This window comes from Solea solea, chromosome 9 (genome assembly GCF_958295425.1).
Source record: "Solea solea chromosome 9, fSolSol10.1, whole genome shotgun sequence".
Taxonomy (NCBI): domain Eukaryota; kingdom Metazoa; phylum Chordata; class Actinopteri; order Pleuronectiformes; family Soleidae; genus Solea; species Solea solea.
Window position 1 is genome coordinate 1,301,053 of NC_081142.1, and position 25,205 is coordinate 1,326,257.

At 40.1% G+C, this 25,205-nt stretch overlaps 1 protein-coding gene across 4 annotated transcripts in view; it reads right to left on the reverse strand.

The window, feature by feature from the left end:
* nlgn1 (neuroligin 1) overlaps nucleotides 1-20,458 on the reverse strand; it is a 286,475-nt gene extending 266,017 nt beyond the window's left edge. For 3 of the 4 annotated variants that reach the window (XM_058638805.1, XM_058638804.1, XM_058638802.1), the window contains exon 1: nucleotides 16,916-17,133. The gene's annotated coding sequence lies outside the window, so the exon portion shown is untranslated. Of the gene's footprint in view, nucleotides 1-16,915; nucleotides 17,134-20,174 lie in introns of those variants that run through there. The other variant, XM_058638803.1, reaches the window with a different exon arrangement.
* Between the last annotated feature and the right edge of the window lie 4,747 nt (nucleotides 20,459-25,205).

Genomic DNA, 25,205 nt, shown 5'->3' on the forward strand with positions numbered 1-25,205 from the left:
CCTCTGTCACATTAAGTCCACACACAACTTGCAATAATTTAACTAATTTTGCACCTTTCATCATTTTCTGCCAAGATCATCGCAAACCCTTCTGCATATTTCTATTAATTAATTTCTACTCAACATTGAAAGGCTCTGGATTGTGAGTCGTGCAGATTTGCCAGCTGTTGTCTTCCTCCATGCTCCTCTCTTATTTATCCATTTTCTCATTTTTCTCTTCCCTCTCTTCACTTCACCACCTGCCACCTTCCGTCTTTTATTTTCCCTCAATTTCTTCCCTCTGCTCCCAATTTCCTCCTGCCTACTCCCGCTCTCTATCTTTCACCTTACCTTCATCTCATCCTTCTCTGCTCCTCATCCTCCACTTCATCTCTCCCAATTTAACCTCCTGGCCGGGGCAGGAGTGCTGCCGCAGCGTAACAAATCCCAACTGAATCCCCTCAGTCTGAGTCGCTGTCCTAATGAGCTCAGATCAGCCCCAGCAGCCTGAAACCACACTGCTGCTGTCATTGACGGCTGTTTAAGTGACGTGTGTGGCGTGCACATCTGGTGTGATGAGAGATCAAATATAAAAGTATGTATATGTACTTGTTTGCTTAATTTGAATATGATGCCATTCCTGGGCATATGAGGCAACTGGTTGTGTGTGATGACTGACATGAAGGTGGTTGAGCACAACTGGAGCCAATTCCAGATGACATAGTGACAGGCTGGGTATACTCTGGACCAAGTAGATCAAGGTTCCAGTTTCTGAAGTCGGTTCAATCCGGGTAAGCTACAACAAGTCCATCCTCAGTGATTTGATCCCATGTGGACAGAGTTAAGTATGGCTGTTCACACCTGGCAATTACGTCTGACTCTACATGTGTCTGATGACAACCTAAAAAGAGTTACATAAAAAGATGAGAGAAGCTTCAGTCAATGCAGTGCAAGTAGAATCAAAGTTCCAGTTGTGCTGCTGCTTTTTTTCCCCAAGAGTCCTGGTTTCAAACTTCTGATTTAAAGGACATCATAGTTTGTCCATCTGAAGCAGGTCATTCCACTAACAGGGGTCCTGATTTCCTCTGATGACAGTTTGGATTCGGGACACATTAGCAAAACCCTGCCAGAGAATCTGGGATCAGGAACATTGGGAGTGAGCAGATCACATGATTAAGCAAGAGCCAGAACATTCAAAATAAAATAAAAAATCAATTCTGAAAGGAAGTCAGTGAAGGGCAGTGAGGGTTGGCGTAGAGTGGTAGTATCTCTTAGTACAGATTAACAGCATGGCAACAGTGTTTAGTATCAGCTGCAATCTTTGGTTATTTCACCTGATGATACCAGAATCCTTGTTTTTTCCTGGATTGCACCACTTTATTCACAGTATACAAATGTCAAAGAGGAAAGGTTATGGATGCTGATAATGTTGTGGCCATGGGGGGGTACTTATAACTAGCCCTGAATTGTAGTCCCTAGACTATAAGAGGTTTTAAGACATCCACCCTTTATCTACACTGTCTCTCATTTGAGGGCGAAGAGGGAGCTATAGTGATCTCAGCTGACTCTAGTCAAGGGATAGAGTAAAACCTGGACATGTTTTACAGAAGAACATAATAAGTAATAATAAGTAAGTAAGTATAATACAGAACACATCTGTGCAACAAGGTTTTCTCAAAACATAGAACTGGGTGTCATCTGCATATTGTAAGCAATGTCAAGATTGTTCTTCGACTTCTATTTTTTAATGAAAGTTGGCATCATTAATATTGCGTGTTATGTATATCTATATTTATATAAACAAAAAACAGTACTGTGATCACACTTAAAAATTAAAACCTCTTCATAAAATGAATTGAGAAGTAAGAATCTCTTCACTTTTGCATCTGTACATTTCACCATTGCTCAGTGGATCTACATATTGAGCCAGATCAATGAATCACTTCAGCATCTAAAAGCGGAGAAACACCAGTTGGAGACATCACTGAGGTTTTCTAGATATCATGAACTGTGTCTCAACTGTGGGGCTGTGTCTTTCAGAGGACGTGGTCTACACACCAACCAAAGACCACGCCATGGAGACTGTCCCTAACAATTTACTGCCGTCGCCTAGCAACAGAACTGCAGCTGGACGCAGTACAGATCACTAACGGCACATAAAATATCATAAATATTTTAACAGAAGCATCATTTTTTGTGTTCCTGAGATGTTTTGCCATGGGCTGCCAACGCTCTCCAGCTCACAATGAATCTTGGTTGGGGCTGGGATGGGGATCCACCTGTTTGACTGTTTGTTGCTCAGGGATGGAAGGACATATGGAGGAGCCATTGAAATGGTACAGACAAGTTGCAGGGCTGAATGAAAGTGAGACAGTCTGCTGTTTCAACAACTGAAGCGAGTTCAAGGAGATATAAAATGGAGGCCTGAAGGTCATTGGTGGCCTCGATTTGAGAAGTCTTAGTGCTATGTTTTTTAAAGTTAAAGAACTATACCCTTTAAGTTTCCAAAAAAAAAAACACCTCATTCAAAACAGTGAGTCATAACTGTGCAAATGTAATGTATAGAGTGTCTTTGATAAAGAAGAGTCAGCTCATGGAGGAAGCCAGAGGGTGTAGGGATTATCTGAGTGGGCAGTCGGAGGAAAACGAAGGGCCAATCATTTCATCCTGACTTGTCACTGCACAGGACATAGTGTTGTTTTAAAGAGAGAATGCGAAAGGAGGGGTAGAAGAGAGAGAGAGGGAGAGAGAGAGAGCATACGGGCTCATGGGAGACTTATGGCTTAGTCAGTCACCCAGTTAAACACTCCATCAGCCTGCGCTTTAGTCTGGTCTCATCCATATCCCACTTCTACTTCCCATCATCCGTCCATCCATCTCTCCACTCACCACCATTCTGTGATAAATCCTCACAACATCGCACCATTCGAGCCATCCCTCGTTCCCTTTGTCTGTCCTATTTTAAGCATCTCATTTCACCTCTCACACACACACACACACACTTTGGCTTGAAGATGGGATTTATTGAAGAGGTGCTTATGAAGAACGTGCTTAGCTTGCAGGTCTGTCTAGCCTGAACCTCACACTGGTCTGAGAACCGGTCATCCTGAGAATATGGTCTGTGTGTGTGTGTGTGTGTGTGTGTGTGTGTGTGTGTGTGTGTGTGTGTGTGTGTGTGTGTGAGTGAGAACTCCTCTGACAAAGTCCACTATAAATAGTTCCCCATCATCGCAGTTGTGTAATTACCTCCGTGTCTATAAAGGGAAGTTTACCCAGCTCCAGTCCAACAGTCCAGCTACAGTCTCTCCTTAGTGTGTACGATATTGTTGGCTCTTGTACAGTCCAGTCATCAGTCTATGGTGTTGTCAGTGTTCCACAGTTCAAACACGCACTGGTTACATAACCTGCCCACAGGCTTCTATCAGTCTATATCAGGTTTTTTTATAGACATAAAACCCATTTGGTTTGTTTCAGTGCCATTACATAAAAAATGGCAATTTGTAAAACACTAGTTTAGATGGACTCTATTACATTTATAAAAGAGAAACGGCTCTGAGTCACATCACACAGTAACAGAGGGGTGGGTGGAGGATTTGGTGTCAAAGTAAAACGCTTCCATTCTAGTCATGCACACCAGTTAGCTGCAGATGGCAACCAAGTCACCAGGATCACATGTTACACTGCAAACCACAGCAGTGGTTCAATGAAAAATAACACATCTCTTTTGTTACACTGTGGAGCTCAATCATCTCGTTTTCAACACATCTCTGGTAAGAGTGACCCTCGTGTGTGATGCTTCCTCTGACTCCAGCTGAGTCAGCAGGTCTGTTTCCAGATGTTTGGGTGTTATGACGGTCTGTAAAGGAGGACAGTTTAGCTTGGCTTTACAAAGTCTGATTTACTTTTGGGCTGTATATTTTTTATTGTTGTGAGATTGGTCGATTAATCATTTCCACAACCACAGAAACAAGTGAGCTCACTTTTCTTAAACAAAGTTAGACTGCTCTACCAACCGTTCATCTCAAACTGTGTTCTACTACTTTCTCACATAAAAAAAGCACCATTTTGGACAATGTGACAAGTTGGAGGCATAAAAAAGAGATGCAAGTGAGACTGAAGTGATTAATTATGTATGAACTGTGACTGATCAAAAACAATCATTAGTTATCACTTGGTAAATGGAAATCATCTTTTCTCTGGTTATGACAACACACTTGGCTCCCTAGCTTATCCTTTATCACCTCGGCACATTTTCAATTTTTGAGATTTTGTGTGCAAGTTGGATTTAATAATCACTTCAGATCAATAACATCAAGTGTGTAAAACTCTTACGATGACCTCTCTCAGAGCCTTAAGTGTCCACACTGCGTTTGAAAGGTCTGTTTTCTGGGCCGTTTGCTGACTGTTGGCCGCCTGTCACTGCCTGTGGTTGAGGCTGCTGACCGGGGAGTGGAGTCTGTGTTTAAGCCTGTCAGACCACATCAGAGTGCTGTGCATCCTGCGCTGCAACAAACACAGTTAAACTCCAGCACAGAGCCACTAGCACTTCCAACACACACACACACACACACACACACACACACACACACACACACACACACACACACACAAACACACAGCTTACATGAGCACACATGCTAGCTGTAAGGTATCCAAATACTGATATGATGACTCAGCTCACTTCCACACTCACCCTGCTCCTTGTCCTCTTTACCTTCTTACTATCCTTTTTTCTTTATCTTTGCTTTCCCTTTCCTTCATATCCATTCCTTTTTCTTTCCACTCTCTCCTCCCTTTTCTTTTTCTTCACTCTTTTCCTTTCCTTCACCTTCTTTTCCTTTATTTCCTTTTTCTTTCATTTGTAATCCTTTACTACCATAAACTTCCTGTTCCTTCCTTTTTCTTTTCCATTTGTTTCCGTCCTTAACTGTCTTTTCCTTTTTAGTTCCTGTCGTATTTGTTGGTTTTATTTCCTCTCTTATTTCTTTACCTTTCTCTTTTTCTTCACCTTCATCTTTTTTGTCATTTAATTTGCTTCCTTTTGTTTCCGTCCTTCTGTCCTTGCCTTTCCTTTCTTTTCATCCCCTCATTTCCCTGCTTGCCCTCCTGTCATTTCTTTTTTTCACTTTCCTTTATTTAACTTGGTGGTAAACCTAAAGTTCAAGTGTAGTCATAAAGATGAACACTCTTAAAAGCTCAGGATGAGTACATTACTGGTTAGTCTATCTTAACTATATTTATTTCAGTCATCTCCACTGAGCTTGATCAATATGTGAATATTTTTTCTCTGGGCTGCAGTCAGCCAGTGGGCGTCCATACTAAGAAGGCTGTTGGATGAAGTGGAAAGCGAGCGGTGCTTTACCTGTGTGGGTGGTGGAAGCGCAGAGCTTCCCTTCTTTTTTATTCACTGCACCTGGCGGACATTTTGTGCCTTGGTTGCCAGGATGGTCAGTGGGAAAACCGATATGTTGGCATGAAATCGTCTTTCTTTGCAACCACAGTGGCTCAGCGTGAGAGGAATCCCTCAGGGCAGAAGCACAGGTGAGTACTGAGGTGCACACATACACACACACACACACGCACGCACACACACACGTTTGCGCAGCTATCCCTTTAAGGACTCCCATTGACCTCTATTCATTTGGACAGCTCATGCCTTTCCCCTAACTTTAACCATAACCAATTAATACCCAACCCTAACTTTAACCTATTATTCAAATCTTGGACCTAAAGTTCCTCAGAAATGAGGTTCTGCATCATCAGGACCAGGTTTTATGTTCATTTCAGATCTTAATTGTCCCTGGAGGTGAAAATTGATTAACAAGGACAGTGTTTATGCCACATGAGCTGCTCATGAGGTAACATGTACACCTTCACACACAGAGCAGGTTGCATCATCACATGTTGTCCTCAATCGTTTACACTTAACCTCTTTTCCATTTAATTTCTTTTCCCCTCAACATCACTTGACGTTTTGCTACAACCTGCATTAGTTCATGTCTGCTTCATACACATGACTACACTGTTACATGTCTGAAAACCTGTGTGATTATCATGTCAGTGATTTCATTGCATCAATTCTCTGTATCATTGCACATGGCTACTTTTTCATCACTTAATACAAGCAGTCAGATAAATACAAACTTAAATATGAGTTTAAACATTTCCTTACAAATTAAAAATGAATCCCTAAGACCAAAATGAATGCTCATGCAGTCGAGCTGCAGCTTTTAGCGACGGGAAAATCAACAAGCAATGATGTAGCTATAATTAATTACATCCACTTCTTGATGCATCTGAAAAGCGATTCACACCAGGTGCTTTCAGAAATCATCTGTCACAACAATAAATCCTTTCATTTTGTTGTGTCATAATTAATGACAACTAATGTTACATCTGGGACACAGCACAACATCCTGACAGAAGGTAGCTCATCTCAGAGCCAGGTGGAAGGGAATTGGGCTTGTAACCGAAGGGTTGATGGTTCAATCCCTGAGACAGGTCAATGGCTGGTATGTCCAGGTTACCTGACCCAATTGATCCCTGTGTGTGTGTGTGTGTGTGTGTGTGTGTGTGTGTGTGTGTGTGTGTGTGTGTGAAGAGTGGTCAAATTCAAAATCATTTACTGGTGTATGTGCAAATATAACTCATTCTAAAGGGAGAGGACCTTGACCAATAAGATTACAGTTGACAGCACTCACAAATGTAAACATGGTGACATAAAAAAGAGAAATGATGTTGAACCACAGGTCCAGCATGTAGGAGTTATTGGGGTATCTAGCAACATAAACCAAATAGAGTATATTATCACCTGAAAATTACAAATGCCAACAACAAATTCCTCCATCAAGTGGAGGAAATACTGGCTCGATGGAGGTCTTTCTCTGTTATAGACTACCTAAAGCCACTGAAATTTACACTCGTACAGGGAACATGAAGCAAAAACTAATCAGCAGCTTGTGAAATGCAACTTCACCCCAAGATTTCACTTAAACCGACACACTGGCCATTTAAAATAAAGTGCTTGATGATTAATCATTTTTGTATTGCATTTCTTTTCCATTTTTTTTTTACTTAATTTAAGAATTTATTTCCTAATAAAAGACTTCACAAAAAAATATTGTTAAAACACTACTGCATTATACTTTCTATGATTCTTAAGTCAGTTGATGGATACAGAACGACACCGATAGGAATATTAACCATGAGTCAGTGGAAAATATTTTTAAACACTACAGTGTTCTTTGCTTGAGGAAATCCTCTCTCTCTGGATCTCTCTGAGTTTTAATTTAACATATTTAGCCTTAACATGAAGGAAAGATGAAAAAAGTGAAAAATGCCTCCACAGTGGCAGCTCATAAAAGAAAAGTGCTTTATTAATTTTGCTCCACTTGTACTTGTATTTTTCAGGGACCTTAGTGCCAGTAACGCTCACGTGTACATGTACATCACGTGACACTTTATCACATACAAATACAGTCTCACACACACGCATCAGCCTGCCAGCACAGTCTGTCCTTTTCAGCTGAAATAAATGTGTGAAAGGATTTGAAGCCCTTAAAAGTGATGCATTCAGGGACAGACCCCAAGACGCAGAAGAGGGGAGACAGTGTCATCATCTCCCCCTGTAAAAAGCAACATGGCTACACCTGCAGCTACACAAACTCCTCATGAAGACTTTACTGTGTGGGAACTGGTAGTCCTCTGTGTAAAGATGTCCATCACAGTGTTTACATCAGGGAAATGAAAAGATAACTGAATGAATCATAAATGAATCATAAGCACAGCTGAATTACACACTTTAAATATTTAGCCTCAACATGAAGGAAGGATGAAGAAAGTGAAAAATGCTTCCACAGTGGCAGCTCATAAAAGAAAAGTGCTTTATTAATTTTGCTCCACTTGTACGTGGTGACACAAAATGAATCATAAGCACAACTGAATTACACACTTTAAATGGACACTTGAAGGCCCAGAATCAGTGATATCCCATGTGTGTAACAAAGCGACAACTCCTCCACTCAGCCCTCTCTGGGAGCTACAATTCATTTCTCAACACGTAGGTTCAATGCATGCTCTGCAGGCTGCTTTGTCCTTTTTGGCTTCCTGTAGAAACATGGCGGCACAAAATGGCAGCCTCCATCAAGCAAGGCCCTTGCCTTAAAGCACGTATGAAAGGGTTATTATAAGGCTATGAAGTGATTATACACTTGTATGTGTCATATATTAAATTTAAGCCTATATCTATACACACTGGACCTTTTAAGGCCCTTTATGTCCTCACAGCAATGTACTTGTCTCACACTTTAGACATGAACATCTTATTTTAATTGTCAGTCAGTCATCAGTCATCATCTACCGCTTTATCCTCTGCCAGAGGGTCGCGGGGGGTGCTGTGCCAATCTCAGCTACATCGGGCGATAGGCGGGGTACACCCTGGACAGTTCGCCAGTCCATCGCAGGGCTTATTTTAATTGTGATATTTATTATATTGTCTGTGAAGGGAAACTAAATGAATTAGCCCATGTATTCAAGTGCAAAACGAAACAACAATAGAACGATTTTGAATCCAGTGTAGGGAGCACTTGTTCTCCAGCTTGCATCCAATCAAACAATCAAGTGGCAGCAGCACAGTGAATAAAGTCATGGTGATTCAGGTCAGGAGCTTCAGTCCGTGTTCACAGAAGCAACGCGAGACTGTGACAGAGGCAGACAGCACTTCTGAGATTAAAGTGGGATTTTCACACTCAACAGTCTCTAGAGTCAGAACACTGTGAAACGACCATAAACGAGAGAGACAACAACAAACTGGTTTAGGCCGACAGAGAAGCTACGGTTACTCACACTCACAACAACTGAGGCTGCTGTCCACAACTAGTATAGGCACGTTCCAACTGTATATAGGTCCAGGGAAGATTATGCAAACTAGATGACGTGTGAACGACCCTCAACCACAATGAGCTGTTACAATCCAGTCCACCAGGTAGCAGTAATATGACAGACAACAAAAATGTCACTATTGTCTACCACATAAGGAATTTATTCATTCAAAATATTATTTTATGGGAGGTGGTGAGTGATTGCTCTATAAACACACAATCTTGTACAGTATTCTAAATGAGGACACCCCTAGACTAATAGTGCATTTCCCAGCCCCTTACCTCACCTTAACCATCACAACTAAAGGCCTTAACCTAATTCTAACCCTAAAACTAAGTCTCAATGCATTAATAGCCCATTTAAGGTGTGACTGAACGTGAGGTCCAGCCAAATTGTCCTCACTTTCACAAAATGTCCCTCGCTTCCTGTGGTTTCAAACTTTTTTTGGTTCTCAAAGATTTATGTACACACACACACACACACACACACACACACACACACACACACACACTGAGTCCAGGTGTGTTTTTCTGCAGAGGTTCTGCAGCTCTGTCACAGTTAAAGTGATAAATACAGAGTTTATGTCGGGTTCGGTCTGCTAGTGGAGGTTGGAAAAAATAGTATACTGTGGATGTTGTGAAGAGTCAACACTATCCTTCAAAATGTTTGTCAAACAGGTATGCAAAGTTATACCAACCAAAATGTGTACCAATATTCTATTTTTTTTATATTATAACAAAAAATAATAATTACCACAATCTGACAAAAAAAGCATTAATTGTTTGTATACATTTTCAAAACTAATACAAATCATTGTCAGTGTTGCCGTTGTAACTACTACAAATATTCAATGACATCAGAACTGCCAATAAATATGTTTGAAACCATGACATATTTTGTCACATAGAAATCTCTTGACCATTTAAGATTTAATTTTTGTTATTTGCATCTCAGATATTTGAACATTTTAATAAGGGGAAAATAATAATTTAAATTATTATTATTATAATTATTATGACTAGGCCTTGTGCCACATCCACATAAATCACAATGGCTATATGTTGGCAACCCAGACATTTCACTCACATTAAAATGTCTTTATCACAATATACAACACATTTGCTCGCCTTCCCATCCTTTACACACACACACACACACACACAATCAAAAAGTGTCCCTAAAAACTCCACTAACCCCTTTTACCACCTGCAAAATGAAACATCTGCAAATAACAGGGCAGTGAAACTTATACACAGACCTGTTTACCTTTATGTTCACTTTATTCTTCCAACAACACAATGAATTCAGAAAAAAATAATCTGCAGATTAACTAAAGCCCTACTGAGCATCACTGCACCGGTGCTTATTTTTGGCTGATCATGTGGCTGGAGTGGCTGTGGATAAGGAGGTGGAGCGGGTCATTCACTAATCATACGTGGTTTGATCCCTGGCTCCTCCAGTCTCATTCAGTCTGCATAATGTGGGATAGAAAAGCACAGCATGACTGTGTGTGAGTGAACATGAATGCAGCCCATTTAAACAGCAGCGTGCTGAAGAGGCTGGCTGGAGGCTAACAAGAGGCTAACAAGAGGCTAACAGCCACTGATAAAATTCTCGGTGAAGGCACCAAGTCGATGAATCTCTAAAATTCGCCACTAAATAAATCCTGACTCGAGTGTCAAAAAGAGAATTTAAACTTTGTGACACTAAATCTCAGCACTGAAGCTGTAGCTGATGGAATAATCTATCGCTACCAGCCACTTCTCTGGTTTCCTCACCCCTGGGAAATCCACAGAAAAATCATAGCGGCATGAGAGGAGAACGTGTCCGTCCCAAACTCTGGTGACAATCTGTTCCGTGTCCTCTCACCTCATCCTTGTCCTCGTGGACAATACAACATGCATCTGAAACTAACCAGAGGTTACACATCTGCATCAGTGTGTAGCTACTGTGTTAATGTGTGGGATATAAAGTCCTGCCACCATGATTGTTAAAAAAGAAACTGGCTTAGACTCTGAGTGTGTTGTTAAGCAGCCGTCAGCTACAGGATTCCCAGGATGATAAGTAGGACGTCAATGACTTCCTTTCTCTCCTTCATCCTCCACCTACAAATTCTTAACGTGGACAGTTCTGTTGGTGACGTTACCACTCTCCTGCTACACTGAGGGAAAAAAAGCAAAAATAAAAACTACAGTGAGCTGCAGGGCTGATTAATTAATCATTTGAATTTGAAATCACATTTTGAAAAATTGGACTCTTCCATCTTCTATGCAAATTTTAAAAAAATGCAACACAGTATTAATGAGTTCTAATCTTTGCAATACAGAGTAGTTCATGATTATATAGTAACATGTCATGCAGGGCCACACGGCGGTGTAGTGCTCAGTGTCGTTGCCCTGCAGCAAAAAAGACCCGGGTTTATTACCTGGTCGGAACAAAATGTGTTTTTTTGTTAAAAGACTCGCAAGATCTGTCAAAAAAATATTTTTTACCATATCATGCAGCTCTACCACCAACTTCTACTGGTAATGAGAATTTTGCTTCACCAACTTCAGATCGACATCATTTAGAAAATGTTAAAATGAGTATGAAGTATGAAGCCATTTGCCAAACCTCAGCATTCAAACATTTCTTCTTTAAAAAAAAAATACAAATATTCTTGTCCACATGTGTAATCACCTTTAGTGATCTAAAATCTCCATTCTGTTAAATGTTTTTAATTGTATTGTACTTCAATCCTTTATTAAAAGACACAAAGGAAGGTTAATAGCCAGATATCAAAGAAAAATGATTATCTATATTGAAAGGATATTCTCATTCTGTGCAATTAAAACAATATGATAATTAACAGGGGCAGTGTGAGCAGAGACAAATGTGCAGACTGCTTTCCAGGTGCTGAAACACAGTATTAGCACGACTCTCAAAGCATGAGAAATGGGGCTCATATTTTTGAGGGTTTTTGAGCTGTTGTTGCCGTTTACAGAATCCCTGCAGTGCAAAGCTTTTTCCAGCTGTAACAAACGGTGAGGATGTGATTTGCATAGATGGATGAGCCACGTACAGTATCTGAGCAGACAAGTCCTCTCATCTCCTGGAAAGAGTCACTACATTTGGAAACAAACTAAGAATTTCACATGAATGGAGGTAGTTTCTCATAAAACTGAAGTTCTTGTTTGAGAATGGAAGAGAATGGCAGCTCTCCAAGCTTCACTTATTGATTGTTAATTCATCTAAATCCTGCACCAAACATTTCCCAGCTTCACAAGGTTACAAACACATCATCATGACCACAGGCACTGCACCAACATTTGCCAGATCCTCCCTCACACATGAATGCGACATGTGCTCATGTCACGTCATCATCACAATAACTCATGTGCACCTTGAGAATTTGCATCCAAAATGGGGGGGGGATCAATCAATATCACAATTATTGAACAACTTATTGTTTTATTGTTTTTCATGTGTTTTTATTGAGGTCATCCACACCGCCTCCCACTGCCTCAATTCAGACTGACCTGTTTAAAAGAAGCCTCTCTATTATCCTAAGTGTTTCTGAGACTGTCTGTGTTTATGCTGTTGTGTTTTTCCTGTGTTTTCCCTTTCATATCATCCTCTATGTTTCAGCATTTTTAATGTATTATTTTTGTTTATTTGTATCGCGTTACCGCTTTTATTGCCTTGTTTTTTTATCTGTATGTCTTCTCTTTTTGGGGACATATTGTTTGTGAGGTGAATTTTATCTCTGCTAAAGGTGCAAAATGTATATATTTCTTCGATAGCAATATCTTGTGCGGTGAAATGTTTATGCATACACGAACAATGTGAGATAAAACACATGTTTCTCAAATGTATGACCAGTGCCTCTGTTTTTCACTATCTGACATTTACATGACGATAATCAACATCAATTAATCTGAAAGCATTTTACACATGTAAGAAAACATCATGACCACAAGCTCTGCACCAATATTGTACATTTTACACTTTTTTGTCCATATCACCCCATTTCAGAAAGAATAACTAGTTGAGTATTTTATTATTAGTTGTTGCTGCTCGAGAACTCTTTCTCCTCGACATATGTTCACCACTTACAAATAACCCCTAAGAATATGTAAGTGTGTGTGTGTGTGTGTGTGTGTGTGTGTCAGCCATAAACTGTGGAACTTGATCCCTAACAAGCTGTTAAGCTTAATGCACAGTTAATGTGGAGCTTGTTGATTACTCATCACTCATAATCAGTCTTCTGCAGACTGTAACTCACAGGGAGGAGACGCAGCTACATCCCACTGTCCACCCGTCTGTCCCTCAGTCCTCTGAACACTACACCTCCACACACCAAGTCCCTGGCCTATACCACTCGACGTGTACAGCCAATATCCCATCGGCAAAATGTGCCACAGCACTAAAACGATTCAAAACACTGCTGCAATATCGGGAGACAAAAGAGGCAGCTTCACGTACAAACTCTCTCACAGTAAAACAGGTCACCAGAGAGAGTGAGGTGCACGCCTGCTTTCCCCCCCAGAAACAACAGGACCACAGTGTGAGTCAACACCCAATCTATAATTTACAAAGAGTAGCTCCGGCGTCCTCCTCGCAGAGACGCTGAATAAGACTGTGAGGAAGAGAGAAGAGGAGGACGAGGGTAAACCAAGAGAGCAACATGTAAATGGAGACACAGTGAAGACCCCATGGGACACAGTGGCCACATTGACAGTTTTCCGACACCATTTGATGACAAGATGCAGAGGAGACGTGGTTAGAAAAAGAAAGTAAAGGTCAGGATGTATCACGACAGCTCTCCAACTATGTCTTGCTGTAAGTTACTCACAGGAGATGGAGAATGATGATGTGCTTTACATATTAACACACATCGACATGTTTTTATGTGATGTCTACACCACGTTTACCGGAAAATATATCATCGTAGGAATGTCAGCATGCACAAAACACACACAGCAAAAGAAATGTAGAAGTTTAAATGTATTTTAAATGTATGTATTTCCTTCTAAAACTGCAGCATAGCTTACCACTGCTACGACTGCACTCCTTAAATCCCTGTACCCCAGTTACTTGGCGAGCAGAAAATCACAAGAGAAATGGATTTACACTAAACTGTTTGCATTTAATTAAATGTATCTTGTTTTCAGATTTTCATTTATCTCAGCAATCCAGGGAGGACGGGATTTTCTGTTTACAGTCAGAGGAAATGTTTGAAAGGAAGGTGTTGAGATCTTACAAATAATATATTTCATTTGTTTTCACTCTGCAAACTGTCTGGGTTTGTTAGCAGTGAATCAAAGCAGAAAGGCATCAATGCCTTATACTTAAAGTTATAGTGTGTAACATTTAAATACAAACACAGTGCTCATTGAGCCCAACAGTGCAGCACGACTCGGTTTCTCAGTATAGGAGGTGTTTAGATATCCTGTCACCCGGCTACATCGCCACACTGCACACACAAAGGGATTTGTTGCATCCCAAGACAGACTATCATCTCCCATGAGATAATAGCAAGTGCAAACAGGATGGGGTGTGACTGAAAACACCAAGGAGTGTCCACGAAAGGTTTCAGAATTCTACTAATTGAAAAACCTGTGTCATTTGATGGGACAAACACTTCTTATCCCCACCCTCCCCTGCATTGCTGGTGTATACATACTAACACCCCCTCAGGCAGGTCCAATAGTATTGCTTGACAGAGTCTCTTTTTCAGATGAAGGATGCAAGCAAATAATGTTACACCGCTTCTGTTCACAAACAACACACAGAGGCAGAATAATAACACCAACCACCACAAAAATCAACAAAAGACAAATACTGGAGGTGTAAGTATCTGCATTTATCACAAGTTATACCGTGATTGCATTATCCAACATGATCATGTATTTAGCAGGTATAGTATGTATAGTAGGGCCGTCACTCTTCATTTGAAATTCAATATTATTTCAAACGTGGGGTGTAAAGTTACTTTGGAGTGACAGCTCTCTGGAAAATAATATCAGAAATAATTCTGACCGAGTACAAGTACTTACATTTGAGTTTTTAATACCATTACAGCAACAAAAAAAATATTTTGAAAATAAAGATTCAGAAAAGAGATCAGTTTTTCAGCATCTAGTCCCAGATATTTACATTGAGGTATGTTAAACAACTTCGAAGATGACATTGTTTGAAATGGAATATCACATTTTTATGTTAACAAAAGTAAAGGAACTGATGGACTTGAAGTAGATTTAAATGAGTAATACTTATATTTAGTGGCAAATCATTTGCTGTGTATGTGTTGTGTTGGTTCTTTAGATGTTTTATCAAATATATTATGTAGAAGGAGACACTTTTATGTGTCTCCTCTTGACAGTCTGCTCTACTTTTGTTATCATTGCTTATCTTAAAGTATTTCCAAACTGCTGACATTACGACGTTTATTGCCGCACACCTGCTCGGCTCACTTGAAGATACGTCAAATGGTATAGGGTGCAGCGGTAGTTTTCTACTGATTTTTGTACTGCTGCACCACTACAAAAATGTAGTATCAGAGCCGATACGAGCCGTTTGCTTTGACTTATTAACATTGCATTTGAATAAAAAGCTGTCGGAGCCTCCTCCTGTTGTCAGTGATGTGCTGTTTAAGGTGTTTTATTCCATCCTGCTCTCCTGAGAGTTGTATGCATACTCTAATGCTAGCAGCTCTGTTAATTAGGTAAAAAATATTAAAAATGGTTGTAAAGTAACAAAAACTATGATGTTTTGGGATATAAGGGAGTAGATATGATTTATTCAAACAAATGACATGTGACAGCCCTAATTCTTCAGGTGGGCCCCTGTGCTGCACAGAGAGGCAGTGAGAGTTCATGTGAACTCCGAGAATTCCCCAGCACAGGCCCTGGCGCTATTTTTGGCACATCTGAAGTCATAAAAATCATGTTAACATTCTTTTTTATTTGAGCTGCTGAGCTGTCAGACAGTAGCCCTGAACAGAAATATGCACCATCACTCGGGCTCCATTAGGCTCCTCTTCTGAGTCTTTTTTAACGGCCACAGAATCTCACTCCATGACGAGAAAGGAAAAAGAGGAAGAGCCTGGTCAGAGCTGCAGCAGCACAGGCAGCAGCACAGGCAGCGCCGGGGTCACACACACACACACACACAAATACCGCATTCATCTAGTTTTATATGGTGATGGTGCCCCCGCAGCGGCCGACGGGCGCAACTTTCCTCCTCCTCTTCTCCTCCTGCTGGACTGGAGAGGATAGAGAGACTCTGTTCACCGCGCACGACCGCGCGCACACACGCACACCCACACACACTTCTCCATCCTGACCCCCAGCAATAATCCTGAGAGCAGGTTTGCCTTTCATTAGACTAACAGCGCAACAGCACACATATATATGAATAAATTATAATTCAGCCTCAGAATGTAAAGTGTGCTCATTCACACTGGTCATTTTATTTACACGTGACAATAAGGGTGATGACAGTTTGACACACACGCGCGCACGAACGCACAGTGTCTGCAGGTGGTAAAATGGATGAACAAATTCAACACTAAATCATTTTCCTCTCAAACATTATTTACCGGATTGTGCTTTATTATTATTATTATACTGATTATTATTATTATTATTACTATTATGTTAATTATTATTATTTTTATTATTCTTGTCTTATTTTGGCGCAGTTTGCTGGGGGAGTGCGCAGCTCTGCTGTGCGTCCCCGAGCTTGGAGGGAGAGTGAAGAAGAGTGGCAGGCAGAGGAGATGCTGAACGCTTCCAGCAGCATCCTTCTCCTCCAAACGTACACTTTTGTTATCACCTCTAACGGCAAATAACATCATGTGCAACAGAGACGCGGAGGAGAAGCCATTCATTATCTCTGCACCCACTTGAACTTGTTCTCTCCTCCACCTCCGCCAAAAGCAGCACCACCACCACCTCATTTGGTTCAATTCTCACCAGAAAAACCATCAACCCAAGCATCAGCCCGCTGCAGCGCAGCAGGTTAAGAGTATTTTAAAGCCTGATGGAGTAGAAATAAGAGTGTGAATATTTACCAAGGAGAAGGGATCCATTCGCTGCTCCTCTTTTTCCCCACATTACGTATATTCCTCTGTACGTTACGTCCCGTTAGGATAAGGTGCATTCCTTCCAAACGCCACATTGCCCCCGAAAAGGGAAAAAGGGGGGAAAGAGAGAGAAATCCCGATCAAGCCTGGGAAATTAGCCTTGGCGCACTTTTCACTCCAAATGGCACAAAACTCGGGATAATGCGGTCCAAACGCGCGTAAAAGCCTTTTAGTCCAACACAAGTCCGCCGATAATCCAAAATCTTTCTTAATCTCAACTATGAGAGGAATTATATTCTCGTAGCCAGTGAAGAGCCATCATCATCAACAGCCCGGGTCTGTGACTGGACGCGCACCGGTCTACATGTTAATGACAGTGATGCTGCTGGAGAAAAAGAAACCAGTGGCTGGCTTTTTTTTCCTTCCCTTCCATCGTCCGCTCCTCACGATTCAGGCTGCACTTGGTTGATAGAACACCGTCCTCTCTCCTCCTCTCCTTTCCTCTCCTCCCCCCTCCTCCCCCGCCTCCTCCTCCTCCAGTGCCGAGTCTCTCTCGGCAGCTTTCATGGAGCAGAGACGCACCTAGCGGCCTTGGAGGGAACTCCACATGCCACAGGAGGGAACCCCTACTCCCGCCCCCCCCCCCCCCCCCCCCCCCTCCTCCAACCACCACAGGCTGCTCTAAAAGACGCATGGGAAAGCAACGTGAGAGTTTCTCTCTGTTTTCCTTCCTTCCAGGAGAAAAATGACATGTGCATGACAAATTATATTGATCCTGTTCAAAATTAAATAACACAACGAGACAGAAGTGAGTAATTCAGAAAAGCAGCAAAGGAAAAAATGACTTGCTGCCAAAACTGAATTATGAAGAACATGAAATAAATGAAAAGTACATTAAAATTACTGTTCTGTATAAAGTGGTGATTGTTCATGAAAGCCTAGTGAGACAGATGTTTTTAGGGAAGAGGAATAGAACAGTGATAGAATGTTGAGAATATAAACGTACAGTATGATATAATATACCATATAAGACTGTAACTAATGAATATTTTCTTCAGGCCACCAGTTCTCCAGCATCTTTACTTTGGACCTAGCTCTGATGTGTATGTGCATGATGGCCCTGTACCATCACAGTCTAAGCACCATAATGTCATAGAGTGGCTAGGAGGTCATCTATAGGTTCATCCAATTAAACACAGCATGATGATCAACTGGAGAAGGTAGAGGAAAATTGTGCCTCACTGATATACACTCTCATGCCACTTTTTAAAGTGGCTGGTCTGAGAATCTGCTGATCTACTCAGATCTTCACTTTCAACCATCTCTACGTTTCCACTGTACATTGCTTGATATGGTTGACCAAAAGGTCTTCAAGCTCATCCACTTTCTCTACCTCTAGTCCTTGCATCTTCACCTGTCTCACTCATTCACACACAGGCAGTCTGTCCACATGACCTGCACTAGAGCTGTAACTAATGATTATTATCCGTCAATTATTTTCTCCGTTATTCAAGTATTTGTTTGGTGCATAAAATATCAGAACATGTGTTTCACAATCCTCAAAATTATGTTCGCCGATTGTTTTGTCCAAACAAGATTTTAACAACAGCAAGACAGATGTGGACCACTCTTAGATTGTAGTAATACAGAGGAAAGGAGAAAATCAGAGAATGCAAACATTTTCAGTGCCATTTTATGTGCAGTATAAAACCGGACTATGCAAAAGTGATTTCCACTAAACTGGAGTGATTTTGATTAAGAAGGTGGATATAGGATTTATTTTTCCTGTTTCTTTAATATTTCAAGAGAGGACATTGTAAGTTAAATACATTTAAAATGACGTAAAGTTCAGTGACAGAATAGATTGCCTTTGCAATTTGCTAAAACACACAGGGACCTCTTTATTTTCTCTATTTCATCTACAAGTCCCAAGTGAGATGATAACACAAGTGTGTCGTCTTAACCCTGCGATAAGAGTGTTAAGGTACTGGAACACTCTTGGAAGCTCAGACTTAGAGTTGGCTCCAACTTGCCTTAAACAATCCCACAGTTATGCATTATGAATATACTGAAAACTGACTTGCAAAATATTGAGACTCAGTAAATCACTATATTAAAGTTTATTATGTAAAATGTATTCAACACAAAAAATGTTGCAGGGGTGTGGTTGACACATGGCCATAGCCAACGCCAAGCAGTAAAAGTCTACGCTATAGTTCACTCTAAAGGGGGGGCAAGAAGTATCATCTAAGGTAATATTGTGATTATTGTTTAAAGATATGCAAATTGACATTATTGTGTATTTAAATTACTGCAAACACTGATGAAACACACAAAAACCACACACTCCCTGAATGCGTGCAGCAGAAGCCACGAAGCAGGATTCATTGTCACATGACCACTAGTGGGCCTATGTGATGACATGACCTCTGACATGCCACGCAGGTGAGCCATGGGAGAAAACATGGAGACACCAGCCACGCAACTAAGGGGGAGGGAAATCAGAAATACTGTTCTTCTGTATATACCAGGGTATGTGACTGGCATGGAGCTGAGGGATTTTGACCAGAGTGCATAGAAAATGAAACAAATAACAAAAAAATAAATAAAAATAATAATAATTAGAGTCGCCTTGCCTCTCGCTCCATCTTAATCTAATTTCACTATACCAGTGTCTAGAGTGTATGTGATGAAGAGGATGAGGATGAGAGAGCAAATTATCTTTTTGGGAATAAATCTGCCTCCTGTGAAAAGTCTGTAGCTGACTTTGTTCAACTTCAACATTTACACCACTATATTTTAACTTGGACAATAATTGTGTTACTTTGAGAGCACAATATTTTTTCAGGTAGTAATTGGTATAAAACGTTGACGGATACTGCAGTAGAGCATCTGAATGTTGTTTTCCTGAAACATTGTGTCCATTGATATAATCTGTACGCAACAATTAACGACTTAAAAAACTCAAATAAAAATGTACCCAGCGTTGTAACTAATTATTGCCACATGAACACACACAGGCGCACACCCACTTCCTGACTCTGGGCCAATCACAGTAACACAGCTGACCTGGCTGACAGCCATGATACAGTATGTTCACAGAACTCAACCAGAACTTAACAAGTCACAACAGTGAAGTAGTAACACATCATAGAACACATAAGTCAGCCCACTGCAGTACTTTAAATACTCACAAATAAAGTGTATTTAGTGTATGAACACAGAAAGCTACTTGGCTTTAGCTTACCTTAGCTGAAGTTTCTTGTTTTGCCTCTCCATCCAGGGGTAAAGTATCCACAGCGACATGCCTGTTGTCAACGTTAACGTTCAGTGTTGTTGACACGCAGCAGCTAGCTGCTCTCTGCTAGCCTCCACTGTGTTGACTGCTACAAGTCAACTATCAGAACCAAAAATACAAGACTCACTTACACTAAAATAAAAATACACTAGAAACACACACAAGAAAGAATAACACGAAACAGAGAACACTACTGAAGGGCTCGTGTATATAAACGTGGTGAGTGGAGACAATTAGACACAGGTGCAGGTAATCAAAGAGGCAGGAAACACAGGAGGACAGGAAGTCTTCATTTCAAAATAAAACAGGAAGTGATGAAAAGTGCAAACCATAGCCAAATGAAAATGAGACAAATACAAGAATGTGAAGGGACAGACATGACAATTAGTGTGTTGAAGTCAGGCTACATGTATGTATATGTACCAAAGAGAACTTCTGTTATGAGTTATAATAAATAAATGAATCATTAAATAAAAAAATAAAAAATGACTTGACTTGAGCTGTAAAATATCACTGGGATAAAATAATCAAGTTAAAAAGACCATTAATAAGCTGTTGTTCACCCTGGTTGTTGGAAACCTGTACATCCTTCATCATTTGTTTCCAAATATGTTCAAATATGCCACCAAATTTGAATGATTTAGCAGAAGTTCCTCTGTTTCCTGTAAGTCTCCACATATATACCTCATCTTGGTTTTATATAATGAAAACAAAAATGTATCATATCATTGATATGCAGACCATACGTAGCTGTATCCGAGCGTGAAGTGGAACGACCCCGTTGACCCGACGTGTCAACAGTTTGGTCGTAAAGCTCAGAACAACTAAACGAAGACAAGTCTGAGGGATGTTTGTTCCATCCACAGATAAAGTTTGACGCTTGACCTTGAGTGTTAAACTTTCATCGCATTAATGTGGCCTTTGATTAAAGTGGAGCAGATGTGTCAAAGTCAGATTTATAAAGCTTTTACTGACACTTTATTAGAGATGAGACGAAATATTGATACAGCAATATACTGTCATCCTGACTTGTGATATACAATTATGAACAGTGAAGTGCCCTCCATATTATTCTCAACCTTTCAGGTAGCTCTCAGTCTCAAGACTACAAAATTGGTAAAAAACAGGTTTGATTTTAAAACAAATATACACTTATACTAACATACGTGTGGGTAGTATTTTAAATTTCTGCCAATAAACCCTCGTAAATGTTTCACATTTAAAGCTACAGTGTGTATATTTTGGTGCTTTTATTTTTGTTGTTGTTTTGTTATTGATGTTGTTCTGTGTCTGTTTGGTCTTTGTGAACAGAAATGACGTAAGATTACAGAAACAGACTCTGTCAGACTCTGTCAACGCAAGCACAGGTGGGGTCTGAAACCATCCATGATGGTGTTGTTGCCTCTGTCTGTCTTGGGATAAAACAAACCAACACCTGTGTGCAACATGGTATAAGATCAATGACATTATCACTTGTAGGTAAACATTGGTCTTGTTGCTCAGAACACTAATACTGGGTCCAACAACACTGATGGGACGGAATAGAGATGTTCAGAAGTCTTGTCGTCCCACTGCAGCCTGAGACTCCTGCTCAGAGTGAGACATCTACTAGATCAGTCTTCTGTGTTCTTCAGGGAGAACATAATGAGATTCAGTAATTAGATTTCAACATTTCCCCGCAGATTAACCCACGGTCGAGTCTGGTGGTGAAATCCCTGGACTGCTCCGGCTCATCCCTGCTCTGCTCTGACGCCGTGACCTCTGCCCGAGTCCTCACACCATTATTGTTAACACTGGTGATAATAATATTAGAGACAGGAAGACGGTCAGGCTGAAATGAGACGTTGAAACTTGAGTGGGCACTTAGAGTTTTTTATGACGGGAGAAAAAAAGACGGGTCATTTTTCATAAGAGTGTTTTCAGAAAAGAAAAAAGAAAAGAGAGGAAAAACTTGTTGTTTTGTTCACATCAAAACAAATGTGAAATTTCATGCTGCATGAGTTTGTTCACAACATCAACCCACAAATATTCTCTTCTGGAAAAAAGGAGAGGATTTGTCATCATCACCTCACACCAGTATTTTACAATATTCACCATCATCAGCTTCATCTTCACATCATTGTTCCCCTCAATTCAACTCTTTCACGCTCAAGTTCAGATGCGAGTGAAAGTGGATGTAAAACTTATGACGAGAGTCAGTGGGCAAAACTCTTACAGCCCACACGGGAGATAAAGGATGATTCATTTGAATCTTTATTTTTATTTCACATTTAATCGTGTTTATTTATTGTGATACCATTGAGTGGAACAGTTGGGCTTGGTACAGTACGGCACATATTGTTTTGGGTTTCCATTGGGAATAGTACCAAAATAACCAGCCGTTCCATGTTTTTTGGCACCATTCTCTTGGGAATGTACCAGAGGAAAATGGTATGAGATCAGGACTGGACCAGCTCCACCCAAAACAGTTAGGTGATTGGGTAACAGGACAATGCAACTTCCTTAATATAAAATAGATATAGATATAAAATCAAGGCAAACACAAGGCACAAGGAAACACACACACACACACACACACACACACACCACCCAAAAATGGCTTTGTATAACATCAATACACACTTGCAAGGTCTGCATACACCTGCAATGTCACAGGAACAATGACCCACACACACACTCTCTCACATTCATTCACGCACAGGTAAATAATACACAATGTCATCTGCTCCAACAAGATTATACACACACACCTGTGATGTCACACAGAACTTGTGCACAGACACACACCATTTAGGTTAGGAACAACTCCAGCAGCAGATCTGCTGAGAGGTCATGCCTCTGAGCGAGCGGGCCGGGACCTCGTGTTGAGAGCCTGTTTTCTCAGACAACAATACATCCTGTCAACACAATTGTCCGAGCTAATGAGCAGTTAGGAAACATTCAGAGCTGCAGAGACAAAATAGAAATTCATACATGAATTCCCTTGGAAGAAGTGGCACCCATGAGGTCATCTGCAGCAGCCCTGGTTAGAATTCAGTTCTTTGGTATGTGTATGTGTGTGTGTGTGTGTGTGTGTGTCTGCTCTTTCCCCTTTTTAATGTGTTTCCTGTCTAATAAAGACTTCACATGCCCATTAAATACATAATAAAACCAAAGAAAGAAAGAAATATCTAAACCAGGAAAGGTTTAATTAAACCCATGATGATGAAGAGATGCCTTGACTGGAAAAGCAATAGCTCATAGAATCAAAATGTGACAAGATTTCATGTCAGGTGACTATCTGTCTTTCAAGATCTTTTCTAAATATTTTGTTCTGCTTTATCTAGTGCTTGAAGTTGGCCGGTAATGTCTGGTACTGTTTTTATTCTGAGTACCGGCACTTTTATTAGCATACAGCACTTTCCACGAAGATGCTGGTACCTACTGGTACTTTGGGTTATATGTCCAATTCATTATTATTTCTCAGAGGGATCATTTCTCTGGGTGCACCAGGTGACATTCATATTCAGTCTAGTGTTTATTTCTAGTGTCTGGTTTTTATCTTTATGGTTAAACAAGAACAATATCTCTCAGGCAGATGATCCGCTGTGGTGACCCCTAAAGGGAAAAGCTAAAATAAGAATAATAAGAAGAACAACAACAACAATATATTTAAAAGTGCATTAAAAGTTATATTCACTGACTTCTTGCCACATCTGTGTCCCGGAGGAAAAACATAATAACAAGACACCAAATAAAGGGGACTGTGTGCTCGAAGTTTAAATCATCGTTGGAAATGTTGAGATTAATCTATACAAGTTGGCAAAATGTGTAAAATAAATATTCTGGTATCTTTTATTTACTGAAAATGTTCAAAATGTAGTGTTTACAGACATACACACCTCATATGGATAATAGAAGTAGTGCTTTTTCTCACTTCACGCACCGGCCTTTTCGATTGATCCACACTCCAATCCAGTAGGTGGCGGTAATCCACCTGCAAATGTGTTTGCCAACTGCCAATAGAATCCACAACACACAGAAAAAAGGCTATCTTTTGTTTCCTATGCTGCTTTAACTTGTGATGAATTTCAGAAGTCATCTGTGAGGCAGCATTTCAGATACTTTGTTATTCATACACAATTATAAGATCTTAGTCGGTTTAGTTTGAGGCAAAACCTTAAACAGCGCTTGAATTAATGAAAGACTAAATAGTCAAAGAAGTGTTAAAATGCAGAATTTGTCTTCACAGCCTCATTAAAAAACATCTATTCTCTGTCTGTTTTTGTTGATGAAAGGATGGGACATGATAAGCATATTTTTTTTAATTAGGATGGAGATTGTGTCCTTTTGATGTATTGATTTCTTTCTTATTTTTGCACTTTTATTCTACTTTTTCCCAACAATACTGTTAAAGAAAGAGAAAGCAAATCTAATTTTAGAAAACCATAACAGAAGTAGAATACAGGATACACTTGCTGCTGAAGTATTTATACTGAATACTTTTCTCTCTTTTTTTGATTGTATCTACTTCTCAGAATTTAGGCAGTGGAATTGGAAAAAGGTTAAGATGAAGAACTGAATCCAAAAAGTCAGTCAGCTCCACTAGTTTTAGGTTTGATTGAAAATTATTACAATCAAATGTGTTAAAAAATTTAAAAAATTCTTTCTACTATATATTGAACTGCTTTTATCCATTACTATGTACAGGATATACAGAGGCCATAAGAATGTGTAGTATAGAGTGTCTTATATCCTTTTTGTTCAACACATAATAGACAATCTGATATTTTCACCAACTATATAAACACGCCTGAGCAAAAAGTACTAAAAATGTTTAAAATCGGATTGAATTTGCCACAGTTCAAAGTTCGCTTGGCTCATTTGTACGAACAAATGAAAAGAGAAAAAAATGTCTATTTTGTGACTTCTGCACAAGTATTGCTACTTTATATCACTCCTAACATTTTGATATAAAACTAATCATAACTTTGACTCAAC